The sequence below is a fragment of the Macrobrachium nipponense genome, chromosome 5 (assembly GCF_015104395.2).
Source record: "Macrobrachium nipponense isolate FS-2020 chromosome 5, ASM1510439v2, whole genome shotgun sequence".
NCBI classification, from domain to species: domain Eukaryota; kingdom Metazoa; phylum Arthropoda; class Malacostraca; order Decapoda; family Palaemonidae; genus Macrobrachium; species Macrobrachium nipponense.
The window spans coordinates 2,551,853-2,568,991 of NC_061107.1; positions in this window are offsets into that span (position 1 = coordinate 2,551,853).

Sequence of the window (17,139 nt, forward strand, 5' to 3'; positions counted from 1 at the left end):
ATCCTACCAAGCACAGCAGAGTACAGTACTGTACAATATATCAAAGAATACCCACTCAACACTTCTCTTTATCAAAGAAGAACCACTGTGTACACTATTCGCTTCCTCTTTCTAGCTTGTGTTACTATGAATCTTTCAAAGTGAGTACCCCTCAAAATGTAAATTTTCATAATAAAATTTATTATTTGGATACTTACCTACTGTAAGTAGGATTTTAAAGGTAGGAGTTATACAAAATCAGGTCAATGCTCCTTTTCCGTTCAAGGATTCTCACAATTTGTTCTTTTTGCATACAGTCTTGATGCTGCCGGTTTCATCTGCCTCTGAAATCATAAAATGTTTCATATTAACAAACCTTTATCACAACAGTCACCTAAACACTATATAGAAGTATTAAAGCTTTTTCGGTGATACTATAACAGACTTGTTAAAGTATTTTGCATTTTTTTAAAGTTCAAACTGATAAAATAATTATAAGTTATGTCACATTTTAATTACATTAAAAACTTCAGTTACATTTTTACAAGAAACAAATCATAATACTGTACCTTTCAAGACTGCAATATGCCAAGCTGATGTCCTGTAACTCATGCCATTATTATTATCGGTATAACACTGGGGCCTCATCCATCTTTTTAACCTCTGGAAAAATGAAAAGTTCCTTTTACAATAAAATAAACTATATATCTTTTATGTCAAAACCTATCTTGTATATATACTCTACTAGTATACAGTTATACTTATAATACTGAAAATAAATTATGGGATTCTTAATCATGACCCTCACCACTCGAGGGATAATTTGTAATCCAGTAATTTTGGTTCCATAAGGATTATTTTATAGAGCAGCTCAGTTGGGTTCTGAAGGGATTGATACCATATATCCTAAGTAAATAGAGATTAATTTTGAAACGGACAATACCCCAAAGGTGGCCTAAGTACCTGCTGCATTCAGTCATTTTTCCTTCTTTAAGTTTTTCTTTACTTAATTTCAGTACTAAGAGAGGTGGAAAAATAAGATGGATGAAAGAAAATGAGGTACAGTAAAAGGAATGCAGCTAGGGGCCAAAAAGAGACTGCAACAAACCTTATGTATGCCTGTGAGAGGAGTTTTAGTGGTTTCCACAACAGGTACAACAGCAGCAACAGAATAGTCAAAAGGTTTGATTCCACTGAAATAGCCATCAGCAGGAGGCTTATCAGCAAAAAACTCATCAGATGAAGCCAATTTCCCCACCTCCCGCCCCCCTCCCCCGCAAAAATGCCTAACCCATGGGTAACCAAATATACAAAGGGATGGCCCCACTGACTCGCTCAAAGCTCCAGGAACACATAATGAAGTATGTGGTGACATGCTGAGTGCAAGCTGGGGTCTCACTAGTGATGAGATCTGGACGTACACCTAGGCCATCAATGTTGGAGAGCATGAGAGGAGACAGAAGGTCGAATAGAAAAGGGACTGAAAAGGTTTGGAAATGGTTTTCTCCCGAGGATACCAGTGAATGCTCTTTGGCCTTCTTGAGGCCATCTTTCCCCAGGTAGAATCAGGCCAAGGGATTCTAATTGTGCTAAAAGGAAAGTGATGTTCAACTGCAAGTAATAAATCTACACCTCCACTTACCACCATTTCATTAACTTTTTTCCATACACTGAGAATACTCCTATATAAAAGATAATGGTTTGTATTCTGGTAAATATAGGAATTGGATACCTATAATCTGATTTTCAACTGGTTCAGTGAATATTTCTCTTGGAACAACCAATACTTGCATGAAGAGTAAATACAGTTTTACAATGACTGGTGTTATTTTTAAATATTTACCACACATTGTACATTACATTTCCCAATACTGTGGCTACTCTAGCTTGAGGGTTGAAGCTGGATTCCAACCATTTATGAGCAGTGTGAAATGTACTGTAAAAATGTAATGTACATTAATATACAATGTCTAGTGAGGACCATCATTCAAAAGAGAAACATGGCACTGCATTACCATATCTCGTATTGCTTCTGTCATTAATTAAGAAGCACAAATCCTTTTTATCATGCATGCTCAAAGCCCCTTCAAAGTCAATGTATTCAGAATTTTTTTTATAATTGCCTTGAAAATGCTGAAATCTAACAAATATGGTTTTAAATGTTTCAGTTTTGCAATAGCCATATGAGGTTAGCTGTTCTGCCAAACCTTTTGGTAATTCTATGCGATAACTCCGCACGGACTCCAAGGAACGGTCCCGTGAATCAAAAGCCACCAAGGGAATGGGGTATCAAATGTATTTCACCCTGTTTGGTACTGGCCCCTATGGGTTAATTACAGTCAACCTCCCACCCTCCCCAAATAACAGTAAAGTCTTAATAAACAACCCAAATACTGAAGTAAACTCTAATTTCCAAAGAAATACCCAATGCAGAGTTAGTACCTAGATCTATCAACCTTTTCTCTAAATACTAACATGGACAAATCCTGCTTGTCAATATACTTCATAACTCAAAAATAATTTACCGGTTAGTATATTAATTTTAGAATATAATTTACTTTATCAGTTCACCTAAAAAAAACAAAAATTTGCTTGTCACAACACTACATTATTAAAAAAAATATAAATAAAATACTAAAATACCCTTACAATTTAAATGGCTTAAGAACATACCCTAAACAGGAAAATTGACTGTGCAAGTTGCCAGCTAAGCCATGTCCACAAATCAATCATCACACTACAATAAGAGGAAGTGTAAATGGGTTGGGCACTTTTATTTCTGCAGGTCACGCACTGCAAGGAACAATTCCGCGAATACAAAAGCCACTAAGGATTGAGGTGTCAAATGTATTTTGCCTTGTTTAGTACTGGCCCTTGGGGGTTAATTACAGTTAACCCCCCAAAAATAACGGCAAAGTCCTAATTAGGTAATAAGCAACCCAAATACTATAAGAATCTGTAATTTCCAAAGAAATACCTAGATCTGGGTACCACCGATTTCAACAAAGATCTCCTGTCCTAACCCTCCCTTTACCTAACCTATCCTAAGGTACTGTGCCCTACCTAGTCTGGCTATGGGGAGGGGTTGGGGCCGTTTACTCTACACCTTGGCCACCTAAACGAGAGAAAATTTGCCAGGCAGAAAGTTGTGCGCGCGACTAGCCTGACCTATTCTGCAATAAGCAAAATAAATTGAGGTAAGATAAGGATGAACTAGGACCACTCAAGCCATGGTGTTAGAGAAGTGTAGCCTAATGAAAATATCGCACAGACCTTCAAGCCTAGTTTCTGCAAAGCAAATGTTACACGCCAGCCAGCGTTGACTCGACCTACGCAACATTTACTACGTTCCCACAACTCTATATTAAAGACAGTTAATATAGACATTCTCCTTAATTGGTTAAATTCAATACACATACTAAATCTACCAGATATTTTGGATATTTATATCTACGTAATCTAACGTTCATTCCCATAGGAATGGTACACAACTTGGAGTTATGGAATAATAAATACGGTAATGCATAAAGTCATTTCATGTGTGCAACTGGCGCATGTGCGGCTACAAAAACAGCCAAATCTATCTTTGAAAGACTTGGGCATTTCCTAATTTTTTTTCATCTGCATGAGAGAGAGACCTTACCTTACCTTACAGACCTTACAGTTCGTTCGGGTTGCCCCAGGTCCCTCAGTGTGAGGCACCTCTAATGTCTACCAGAGAGTTGCTAGAACATCTTCCGGTATATTTTGCATCTTCCAATCTTGGATGGTCTGGGATGCAGTTTAGATATTTGTCGAGCTTATTCTTAAACACTTCTACGCTCACTCCTGATATATTCCTCAGATGACCTGGCAACGCATTGAATAGACGCTGCATTATCGATGCTGGTGCGTAGTGGATTAATGTCCTGTGTGCTTTCCTTATTTTTCCTGGTATAGTTTTGGGCACTATTAATCTACCTCTGCTTGCTCTTTCTGATATTTTTAGTTCCATGATGTTTTCTGCTATTCCTTCTATCTGTTTCCATGCCTGAATTATCATGTAGCGTTCTCTTCTCCTTTCTAGACTATATAATTTTAAGGATTGTAGTCTTTCCCAGCAGTCAAGGTCCTTAACTTCTTCTATTCTATCTGTAAAGGACCTTTGTACACTCTCTATTTGTGCAATATCCTTTTGATAGTGTGGGTGCCATATCATATTGCAATATTCAAGTGGACTACGAACATATGTTTTATAAAGCATAATCATGTGTTCAGCTTTTCTTGTTTTGAAGTGCCGTAACAACATTCCCATTTTTGTTTTTGCTTTACATTTTGCCAAAAGAATTGCTATTTGATCATTGCATAACATGTTCCTATTCATCATCACACCAAGGTCTTTAACTGCTTCCTTATTTGTGATTGTCTCATTATTAGGTCCCTTATATGCATATAGCTTTCCTTCTCTGTCTCCATAATTTATTGATTCAAATTTTTCAGAGTTAAATACCATCCTATTTACCTCTGCCCAATCATATACTTTGTTAAGGTCTCTTTGTAGAGCGTTCCTATCTTCATCACAAGTAATTTCTCTACCTATTCTTGTGTCATCAGCGAAACTACTCACTACCGAATCCTTAACATTACTGTCTATGTCTTCAATCATAATAACAAACAGTATTGCAGCCAACACCGTACCTTGTGGCACACCGGATATTACCTTGGCTTCATCCGATTTCTCATCGTTTGCAATAACTATCTGTTTCTGTTGTGTAAAAAATTCTTTTGACCATCTTCTACTTTTTTTATCCACGATATTGTGTTTTCTAATTTTCTTCGCTAATATATTATGATCTACCTTGTCAAAAGCTTTTGCAAAGTCTAGATAAACCACATCTGTTCCATTTCCGCTTTTCATATTTTTTAATATGTTCTCACGGTGGACTAACAGTTGGGTTTGTGTACTTTTTGCGGGTACGAAACTATGTTGTCCTATATTAAACAAATTATTTTTTATTAAATGTTTCATGATATTTTTCTTCATTACCCTTTCATACACTTTCATAATATGTGATGTTAGACTCACAGGCCTATAATTACTTGCCTCTAGTCTTGATCCACTTTTGAAAGTAGGGGTGATATATGCTAATTTGTGCTCATCATAAATCTTGCCTGTATCTACACTTTGTCTTAATAATATTGCAAGTGGCTTTGCGATAGAATGAACTACTTTCTTTAACAAAATAGCAGGAACTCCATCAGGCCCTGCAGCAGAGAGAGAGAGAGAGAGAGAGAGAGAGAGAGAGAGAAGATTCAGAGAGAGAGAGACGAGAGAGAGAGAGAGAGAGAGAGAGAGAGACAGAGACAGAGATGTGTAAGCGTTGGTAGAAAATGAAAAAACGTTGGTTCCTTATGTATATCGACGCCACGTGCCTCACCATAGCATGATGTTGAAGTGTCCGTCGCTACGCCATTTGCCTTTTCTGAAAAATTGAAAATTCAGAGACAATTTGAAAAAGAAAATAAGGTTTAAAAAACTATTATTTCTATATATCTTCGTGTTTGGTCGTAAGAATTCTTCTCAACGATGAAGACTTTCTCTGGATAAAAAAAGATGAAGTTGTTGTCATTGTTGTTGTTTTTTTTATTAATCTGGCCTTATGCCAACACGGGCTCTTGCTCACAGAGCAGCCCGTAGTAGCGATGAAGTCTCTCCATGACGTCATCGATAATTTTGATAATTTATTGGCGAGGATATCCTGACTTTTCTTAATTCTCCATCCGTTATGTTTTTTTTCTTTTTTTTTTTTGAGGGGGGAGGGCATTATCTTTTTATATACTTCTTTTCTTGAGCGTGTAAGTAAATACATAAGCCCACTCTGGTATGATTATGTGGCTTGAAAATAAGGTTAAACACAAGAGATTATTGCACTAGAAATCGAATGAGGGCTCTAGTGCATTCCTGGGGTTAGACTGACGTGATATCCTGAGGTTTCTCATTACCATTTCTCCACAAACATGATGAAGGAATACGAAACTAGCAGGAATTCCTTAAGCACTCCTGCCCAACACCCCCACCCCCCAGGCCCCACACCCTCCCCTTACACACACACAATAGTTCGTAGTTGCTATATTTCAGCTTTTTTCTCAAAAGGTTCAAATACACGAAAGCACGACAAGTATAATGAAAGTTCAGATATTTTAGATATACGAATCACGACAAGTATAAGTATAATGAAAACAATATCCGATAAGTAAGCGTTGGGACTTTAAATACGATTCTCCACAATGTGTGAAAGAGAAACTTGAATATCATTAAGATAAATACCAACCATGACAGAGCAATCGAGTTTCCTGTGGTACCTGTCCTGTATCGTTCCCAGACGCACGATCATGGCTAATTTTATAACTGAGGATAGAGGGCTGCAATTTGGTATGTTTGATGAATGGAGAGTGGATGAGCAACATGACAATTTGCAGCCCTCTAGCCTCAGTTCTTTACCACATCCATTAATCCGAACGAGACGACGAACAAAATATCGGCCAATGAAGATTTGCCGCAGTCTTGCAGAATCTGTATTGATTGGCGAAGCCCTTCGATCCGATTTCTTAAGAGTCTCAGACAGTCTTCAAAAGCATGATACCAAAGATGATAAGTCTCTCTCTCTCTCTCTCTCTCTCTCTCTCTCTCTCTCTCTCTCTCTCTCTCTCTCTTATATCTTTCGCAAATGATTTGTTATTACGTCATTTACAACGAGACATTATTCACTGAATCTCTCAGGCAATGTGAGATCCTTGATAATGTTCAAAAGTAAAATAATTTAAAAGTTACTTATAAGGCTTATAATAATTTTTTTCCAGAATTTTTTTCTGATTGTCTTCTCTGTTAGACAAAGAGCAGGCTTTTCTCAACCCCTCGGCAGTGTATTCAGCGTATTCCTGCCTACAGCCATCTAATTCAATCGAATTTACTTGACAAAGATCTTCGTCAGACGGGGGCTAATCACCCAGTTCAGAAACAAGACACTTTCTCGACTGTTATCCGACTATCCCGACAGCTCAGACAATACTAAGACTCCAGGCAAATATTTAACTCCATGAATCACGATTGCCGGATGATGAATTATCCCCCTCATTCCATCAATCACTGCGCCTTCCACTGAAGAGGCTGATGGGGGACCGAGGCTTGTGTAAATGGATGAAACGTCAATGCCATGATCAATTTTCCAGCATTAATCACTTACACCCTCTAATTAATCATGTGGTTGGGAATTAGAGAATTCAATTTGTTGATGGGCATGACCGTGTTAATACAAACATACCTGTGTGGACATTATATATATATATATATTATATATATATATATATATACTATATATATATATTATTATATATATATGTATATATGTATATATGATATATATAATATATTATTAATAATATGATATAGAAGATATATATATATCATATATATATATATATATATATATAATATATAATATATACATATATATATATATATATATATATATATCTATATATATATATATATATATATATATATATATATATATATATATATTTTTTTTTTTTTTTTTTTTTTTATTGATACGAAAGTAATTGATTAGCTTTGATGGAGTTAAAATTATATATTCTTGGTACGAAGGCTAATTCAAATTATAGATTAACTTTTTAATACTTATGATATAAATTGATATGTATTTTTTTTAATGACTGTCACAAGATAGTTGAATCAAAATTGAATGACGAGCATATCTTTACACACATGCGCACACAAATATGTATGTGTATATAATATATATATATATATATATATATATATATATATATATATATATATATATATATATATATATATATATATATATATATACACATACATAGATGTGTGCGCATGTGTGTAAAGATATGCTTGTAATTCAATTTCGATTCAATTATCTTTTGGCAGTAATTTAAAAAATGGCTATAAATTTCTATCATAAATATGAAAATGCTAATGTATAATTTGAATTAGTCTTCGTACCAAGAATATTTAATTTCAACTCCATCAAAACTGATCAATTACTTTCCTATCAAAATTATAATTTAAAAATTCAGCGGGTAATTAATGTTTGTATTTCTGTCTCGACCAAAAATGGATGGTAAAAAAATCGGGTTTATAAATTATATTAGGACTAATGCTTTTGAGGATTTAGAAATGCCATGTGTGAAGGCTATATATATAGGGTTTTTCATGAGAGATATGTAGAATTGAGTAATGCATAAGTTGAAGAGTTGAGAAAGATTGTAACCCCATCTGAAAGAAAAATGAAAAAGTAAAAAATACACCGAGTAAACAAGTAAAATAGTTGGTACGAGCCGCGGCTAATGCAACTTTCACCAACTGCCCAGTGATAGCCTGTCCTATAGCTTACTTTAACCTTAAATAAGTGTAAAACTACTGAGGCTACATGGCCACAATTTGGTATGTATGATGATTGGATGATCAACATATCAATCTACAGCCCTCTAGCCTCAGTAGAGATAAGATCTGAGGGTGGACGGACAGACAAAGCCATCTCATTAGTTTGCTTTCACAGAAAACTAACACAATGGGGTTGACTCGGGTAACGGAATGTCCATTGTGAGTGGAGTGAAGGAAACTAAGGATTCTAGTAAAGGAACTGGATTACATATTTAAGGTATAAGAAGAAGGATATGATTTCTAAACATGAAAAAATCCTAACAAAATAACTAGACAATGAATCATACTATTCCAACATGGCATTAAACATATGTAAGTTATCTTTCAAAAAGAGATAATGCTCCTCTTGCTATGCTTCTGAACATTCAAAAGCAACTATTGTGTCTCACTTTGAGTTAGCTCAGAACTACATTACTTTTGGACTTGATATGTCACTAAGTCAGTGGTGCACAGCATGTGTCGCAGTATGTGTATGGCGCCGTTAACCGGAGAACGGCGCCGAAAATCAGGTTGCCGTCGTCGCTAGAAAGACGCCGTAAAGCGGATCACTGTTAACTGATGCCATCTAATGGAATATATTTGAATTATAACTTTTAAGGGCACACCACCACTGATTTCAATCCATGATTTTAATTGTTTCCGTGAGTACGGTATAAAATTGTCTTCATAATTGAGGACTGATGAAAATCAAAGAATATCAGTGGTCATTCTTTCCAGAAGTTAGTGTACAGTAGAGCTTTATTCAGTAATTCTAAGCATCTTTTTAGAATCTAATGAAAAAAGTAAATTTATTTCCATATTTTCCCTACCCACACACCCAATTACACGCTAACACAGAGTATATCCCACTAGTCACTGCATCAGAAATGCCATGATAGCAAACAGAAGAGATGGCTTATTGACTCTGCGAAAAGTACAGCAAGATTTTACCATAACAAGTGAGTTTCCGTCGCTTTGTGAAACATTAAACTTTGGAAGAGCACAAACCTCGGCTCTTGATTTCCATATTGATAGCATCCAGACCATCTCCATTGCAAATCTCTGCTCAAATGATGTAATATGGTGTCGTTCAGTTTGCTTCTATGAACTTAGTGTAGAAATCTGACGAGTATCAAGATTGTTATGGCTATTTCATCGTATCACTGCGAGGTGTTTATCCCAAACACTGGTTTATATGACTAGTAAACTAATACTAACATTTATCATTGCTTACGTCCGTATGGTTCGTTTAAAAATGACCTTACTTCAAATCAAAATGCCATAACATATGGAATTAAACGCCAAGAAACGACTCTTTATTGTCTAAAAACTGAATCACTAAAGGCTAGTGGATTTTTATCATTCTGTATCTATCTGAAGTTTTGACCTTGGTAATATTGTAAGAGAAAATAAAATTTTCTTTATAAAGAAGTTATTTGTTTACTCCTTGTAGTAATGGATAGAACGCGGCCAGAGGTTGACTTTGCTCTTTTCAAAGTTCAAGAACTTGAAAATTTAAATTTGACTCGTAAGGCCTTCCGAGATCTAGTTTACGTTACTTTCAGTGCCTTTTCGACGAAAGTCAAAATTACTCGCTATATTTTTGCATATCTCTTCCCCGACTTTGCAGTGCATCGGGATCAGTTACGTGTACGAATGTAAAAAAAAAAAAATCCATTTTAGTGGTCTGAATTATGTCTCCTTTGGGAATTCTGTTTCCATTTCATTTCGAGATGCGAGGTTTATGGATGCGAACAAATATCTTTTTTCAATGTCGGATATGGACATGAAAATAATTCACTCACATTCTTCTAATTTCAGTTTTCTGTAAAAGAAAACTATCAAGATGGCTATTTGAGTGTCCGTCCGCCCTCACATCTTAAAAACTGCTGAGGCTAGAGGGCTGCAAATTAGTATGTTGATCATCCTCCCTCCAGTCATCAAACATTCTAAATTGCAGTCCTCTAACCTCAACAATTTTCATTTTATTTAAGGGTAAAGTTAGCCATGATCATGCGTCTGGCAAAGCTATAGGTACCAACAACACAGGTTTCCACCGAGCTGTGGCTGAAAGTTTCATGTACTATGGGTGAGAGTTCCATACAACAATAAACGCTGTACAGAAAAGCATATTTTACTTGTTTATCAGAAAAGAACACTGAAGACATTAAGTATAACATCAGAGCTCTGTTTTATTCAAAGCAGGACAGAAATGGCAATGAGATAAATCAGATCTCAAAGAACACTGAAGAAATTGTGTATCAGACCAAAACTCATTTTTAATCAAAGCAGAACAGAAATTGACAGACATGGCGAGATGTGTCAGATCTCAAGGGACACCGAAGTAATTGTGTATTACACCAAAACTCATTATTTAACCAAAGCAGAACAGAAATGGCGAGAGATGAATCAGATTTCAAAGCCCTCGGTAAATGTTGAAGTGTTGATTGGAATGCCATTAACTGAACAAAATCTAATATCCCTTCCAGCTAGCACAACCCTGCCTTCCTCTGCGAGAATATGGGTAACGTGTCAAAGTTCGACGCATCCTGGAGTTCGACTGTGATTACATTACTCACTAATCACCCAGTCTTCAAAAGAGGCGGCATTAAAGGAATGAGATTCGATGGATGAAAGAGCTAGAAAAGTCTTCAAAAAGTTTTTCTCCTTCCGGACTAATTTCACGAGACCGTCGGGCGAAAGAGAACGAAAAACCGATTGAGTAATTTCACGTTTTACGAACTCATTTCTTTCTCACTGTATAAGCCATACACGAGTACGATGTTCAAGGATTCTTCTTCTTCTTCTTCTTCTTTTTCTTCTTCTTGTTCGTCTTCTTCTAGAGAGAAGGAAAGATGGAGCCGATGCTTCCTTTGGCTGGTATCTCCGGAAAATAAAATACTGACTTCCTTCGACCAGCCGTGGTAATAAAGATTGAAGACCATCTTATCAGATGAGGCTGTTCCTGGGGTTACGGGCTGCTCTATGAGCAAGAGGCCCGGGCTGGCATAAGGTCAGCTTAACCTGAAACAATAAAAATTCTGGGTGCGCAAGATAATGCAGATCGAAGACTCTCTTTCCGTTTAATGATAGGCGAACTTTTACTACACGTATTAGGTCTGATTCCACATCTCATAATTCATTTTTTGCAGATATCCTCGAAGTCATCGGTAAACAAGTAAGTAATTGCGCAGATATTTCTTCGGCGTAATCGAATTTTCTGTACAGCGTATAATGCTATATGAAATTCCAGCCACGGGCCAAGAAACTTATTAGAAGAGGGTAGATGGAAGTAGGATGGAAGAAAGAGAATATGAAAGGAGGTACAGTAAAAGAAACGATTGGGATTGCAGCTAGGGGCCGAAGACACGCTGCAAAGAACCTTAAGTAATGCTTTACAGTGCACTAACTGGGCAATTTCAGATGTAGCGGATAAAACATTGAAAATAGTCTTTTCACAAAGATGCGGTTCTGCTGTGACTCTTCCAACATAAGAAACCAGATACGAAATTAAAAGTCACTCAACAAATCTTTATAGCGAAGTTTCTGTCGACCAGAGGAGCTTTCTGTGCTTCGAAAGAAGTTTTTTTCTTTTTAAGAAGAAGGAAGTTTGCAGGTCGCAATTCAGTGAGTGGTTTGGCTTTACGCGGAATTTGTGGAGCCCATAATTTTCTGACGTTTACTTAGAACTTAGAACTTGTGATTTATGTATCCTTTCACAAAGACCCAGACTCTGTCAGTTTCTCGAAAACAGATTCCTAAATAAATAACACTGTGAAAATAGACCAGGTTGACATCCGAATACAGCCACTAAAAAAATTAATTAAATCATTTGCTTAAATATAATCAGATGTAGTCTCCCGAAGGGCAGATAGCCTGATCACTAATATTCTCGATGATTTAGCTTTCAGCATCATAAACTAAGTAATGATTCTCACTGACACATGAATAGAATTTCTGGAATCAGATTTAATACTAATACCAATTGATACCAGCCCGGGACGGACGTAAAGAATCCTTGCAAATATATTAGAATCCCTCCCATACGAATGGACAGACGGACAGGCAGAGAGACAGAAAATTTAATTACAGACTGACAATCGACATCAAAGAACCGAGCTTAAATGTTTAATGGGTTCCTATTTGTATATAAAGAAGCAGGTGGTGACGAGGGAAGGCGAATATACATGATGTATGCTGCGTTATGCAGACAGCCTCCCTGACTATAAAGTGTAGTTGGAACTTCAGAAGATGCAATGCATTAATACTCTAATATTACTCTACTTGTATTTGAATTATTTACGTGCATTTTAATCTATGTTTCTATTACTTTACCTGTTTTTCTGTTAGCTGATCTCCTCTTTCTGTATTCCCCATTACCTTGTGTTATTTCTTTCGAATGAACATTATAGTCTTTGGAAACATGAATTTCAAGTTAATGAGTTAATAGTCTCGCTGGGCCCGTTCCATATGAATAAGGTTTATTTTTGAATAATAATAATAATAATATGCTGGAAGTAAACCCTCTTGTAAACATGTTTTATTAAAAGTAATTGCTGCCTCAGCTGCATTAATTTTATACAGGTTCTTCTCTATTTTTCTAATTATTGCTTTCTCATTGTTGCTTAAACTGGTGAGCAACGCACCGAAGGTTGACATATCTCAATTAGGTAGAACGATTGGATTTTATTGGTAAAAATTTCAGTCGGGGTAGTCAAATTTTCGGGTATATCCCGTAGAGTTTATTACAGATAGAATTGATGTTAAATTCTATTTCTTTTCTATTCTTTCTATTCCTTTCCGGACGTTTCGTCTGAATAAACCTCAGACATCCTCTTGGGCGGAGGTGTGTGAAGGACTGAAGTGAGAAGGTGAGTCCAGCTGCTTATATTGCGGTGGCGCAGCGGGGGGCGTCGTGCCGCTGCCTTTTCATTGGCTCGTGGGTGGGGAGCTTCTTTTTCATTATTAACTATTTGATTTTTAGGACAAAAAATTATTAAGTATTTTATCATATTAATAATTCTATACATAATCATGCCTATAGTTATATTTGAGACATATCATCAAATAACCATTTTTATAAAATTATTAACTATTTCATTTTTAACGCACAAAATTATTAAGTATTTCATTGTATTAACAATTCTATACATAATCATACCTATAGTTATATTTGACACATATCATCAAATAACCATTTTTATAAAATTATCAACTATTTCATCTTTAGCATAAAATATCCTGAATAAAACATGGTCATTTAATAATTCTTCAAGAGCGACAGGATAACGTAATCCCATCTGATCTTCAGAACAAAGGAATTTTGAAACTTAAATTCCTGGATAATTATCTATTGCAAATTTTCGTGGAGGATCTCGAAAAATTAAGTTAGTCCGAATCAACTTCTTTAACCCTGATTGCATTTCCTACCGGCTTCCTTTTGAGATAAAGTCTTACCTCGAAACCTTATAGAAATAACGATATTGGCCTTGTTTTTCTCAGACTGTAATTTTAGAAAACTATCGTGCAGTATTTTCTGTCGGCACTTTTTCTGTCTGCCCTCAGGTCTTAAAAAACTACTGAGGCTATAAGGCTGCAAATTTGTATATTCCACCCTCCAATCATCAATCACACCAAAATGCAGCTCTGTAGCCTAAGTAGTTTATATTTGGTTTCAGGTTAAATTTATCCATAATCGTGCTTCTGGCAATGATATGCACCAGGCCACCAACTGGTCGTGGTTTAGGTTTCATAGGACGCGGCTCATACAGCATTATACCGAGACCACCGACAGATAGATCTGTTTTCTGTGGCTTTGATTATATGATGTTGAGTAACCTATATTGCGGGGAAGGTAATTTAACGCATTTTTTAATAGTTTTTAATCAGTTTTTTTTTTTATTTCGTTTATGGTCCTACTTAATAACATTTTAAATTTTCTAGTTCTGTATAATTTCCTCCCACTATTCAGTCTTACATTTGCTACAAACGAGGAATGAAAATGCACCATGAGTTACGACTAAAAATAAAAACAAAAATAAGAGACGAGTGGCGAGTGAAAAAATGACTTCCAATTTCCTGCTTATGCGTCACGAAACGTCAAAACCATAAACTCGGCTGTTAGGTCATTTCCTCTTTGGTTTTATGTTTATTAACTGTCATAAATATGAAATGTATTTAACCTCCCGTGGATGCTTGACCTTTGACGTTTGTTGTGATGGCTCAAAATGGTAAACAAAATTATTATTGTATTTCCAATATTACATACCTATGTACAAATCAGAATTGAGCATTATTAGCATTATTATTTCACGTCTCACAGGACACAAGAACATTCCCTGGTTCTTACTTAAACCTTGCCATTGTTGACATTTTGGTCGGACAATCCGTGATCTTCTGTGAATTAACATGCTCGCGTCTCGGAACTTGGCTGCATTTGCTCAGATATTTCAATTAGTGGTTTGGCCGTCTCTGCAATTTAGCAAGAAGCAACTGGTGGTTCTTCCAGGCTGAAGAATGAAGTCCTCTTTTCTATAGATCTTCAACGCTGGTTTTCTGAAGTGTGAAGATAGCTGTGATGAGTAACCTGCGATAGGTGTTTCTTTTGAAAGTTATTTTGCACGTTCTTGAGCTGTACTCTCACATTTATGTAGACATAACCTAGTTTAGGTCAAAGTACTTCTTATACCAATAACACTAATTATTATCATTCATAGCAAAAGATAGAAACATATCTGCTGATTACAGTTTTTAAGATGCTTGTCACAGCATTTTGCACAACAGTGGCGAATATAAATAAAAAAAAATATTTCTTGTAGATAGCATGCTCAAATTACTAATGGCTTAATAAAAAACCCTGTTTTAATTTCTTTCCTGAAATATTGCCCTCTGAACCTTTATAATACTATATATCGAATCTGTGTACTTCCCTAGAACAGGATGCAATTGTTGGCGAGAATGAAAATAATCTTTTTAAAATTTCTTGTAGATAACAGGGGCAAGTAACTAATGGTTCAATACATATATTTTCTTTAATTTCCTGCGAGATGCATTGTCCTCTGAACCTTTATAATATTATATATCAAATCTGTGTGCTTCTCTAAGGTGAGATCGCAATACTATTTACCTTTTGAACAACGCGTGACGACTCCGAAGTGTCAATTTTGCATGGACGGTTGCAGCAGTGGGGGAGGCGTTATCATATAACGAGATATCGAGGGAAGGCCGTTTCCATTTCATATCGTAAGACATATTTCTCAGAAAATTAGGTGAGACCTTTGCTCTCGGGATATCGTCAGTAAATTAGGTATTGCAGCGAATACTGATTTTTTCCATAACTTCCCTGTAGACTGATTACTTAGTGACCGTTAACTAAGAGCAGATGATAAGGACAACAAACAGATACATTATACTTTGCTTATATATAAGACGGCTCTAAAGCATTCTTCAAACCGCTGGCCTTCCGAAGAGTGGAGAGAAGGTTAGCTGGGTGTGGTCATTACTTGAAGGGGTGATACCAACGGGAAAAGGAGACTTCTTGACACAATTAGGAACTAAGAAATAAACAATTTATATATGAATATATATATAATATAATATATATATATATAATATATATATATATAATATAAAATACATACATACATAACATACATACAACTACATACATACATACATTACATACATACAGTATCATATATATATATATATATATATATAATAGATATATATATATATATAATATATATATATATGCACAGGTGAAAAATAAGAGGCGGGGTGTAGGTCATGACCGGTTTCGACTTTATTTCCAAGCCATTGACGAAGGACTGATGCACAGCAATAGAAGTCACAAATATATATACTACAGTAATGTCTCTGTAGTATTTATAGTTGTGACTTCTAATACTATGTATCAGTCCTTCGTCAATGGCTTTGAAATAAAGTCGAAACCGGTCAGGACCTGTACCGGTGGATGTGTGTGTTAAATGAATCACGTGCTAAAGTGACTATAATCATATATATATACATATATATATATATATATATATATATATATATATATATATATATATCATATATATCATATATATATATATATATATATATATATATATATATATATATATATCAAGAGACAGAGAGTGAGTGACATACTTTGAGGGAACAAGTGGATCCCAACAACACCAATAAAATATCGCTCGTCATATCTTGAGACCCACGAGACATGGCACTGGAGTCTGTCTGAATTATTGCTCAGACAAGCGCTTCTCCTACATCTGGCAACTCGGGTTTATATTTCGTCCTTTTGTACCCGATTAGGGAAAAGCGAAGCCTGATTTTTGGGATTGGGTTTGAGCCCTAATTAGATTTCAATTTATGTAACCCACGACATCAAAATCAGTTGTTAATAAAGTTAGTTAATATTATTGTTTTCTGGAAAGAAAACAATTGCGCCGGCTTTGCCTGTACTTCCGCACTTTTCTCTGTCCGGACTTTTTCTATCCGCCCTCAGATCATAAAAACTACTGATGCTAGAGGGTTGGAAATTGCAACGTTGATCATCCACCCTCCAATCACCAAACATAATAATTTGCAGCCCTCTACCCTCATTGGTTTTATTTTATTTAAGGTTAAAGTTAGCCATAATCGTGTGTCTGGCAACAATATAGGAAGACCACCACAGGGCAGTGGTTAAGGTTTCATGGACCGCGGCT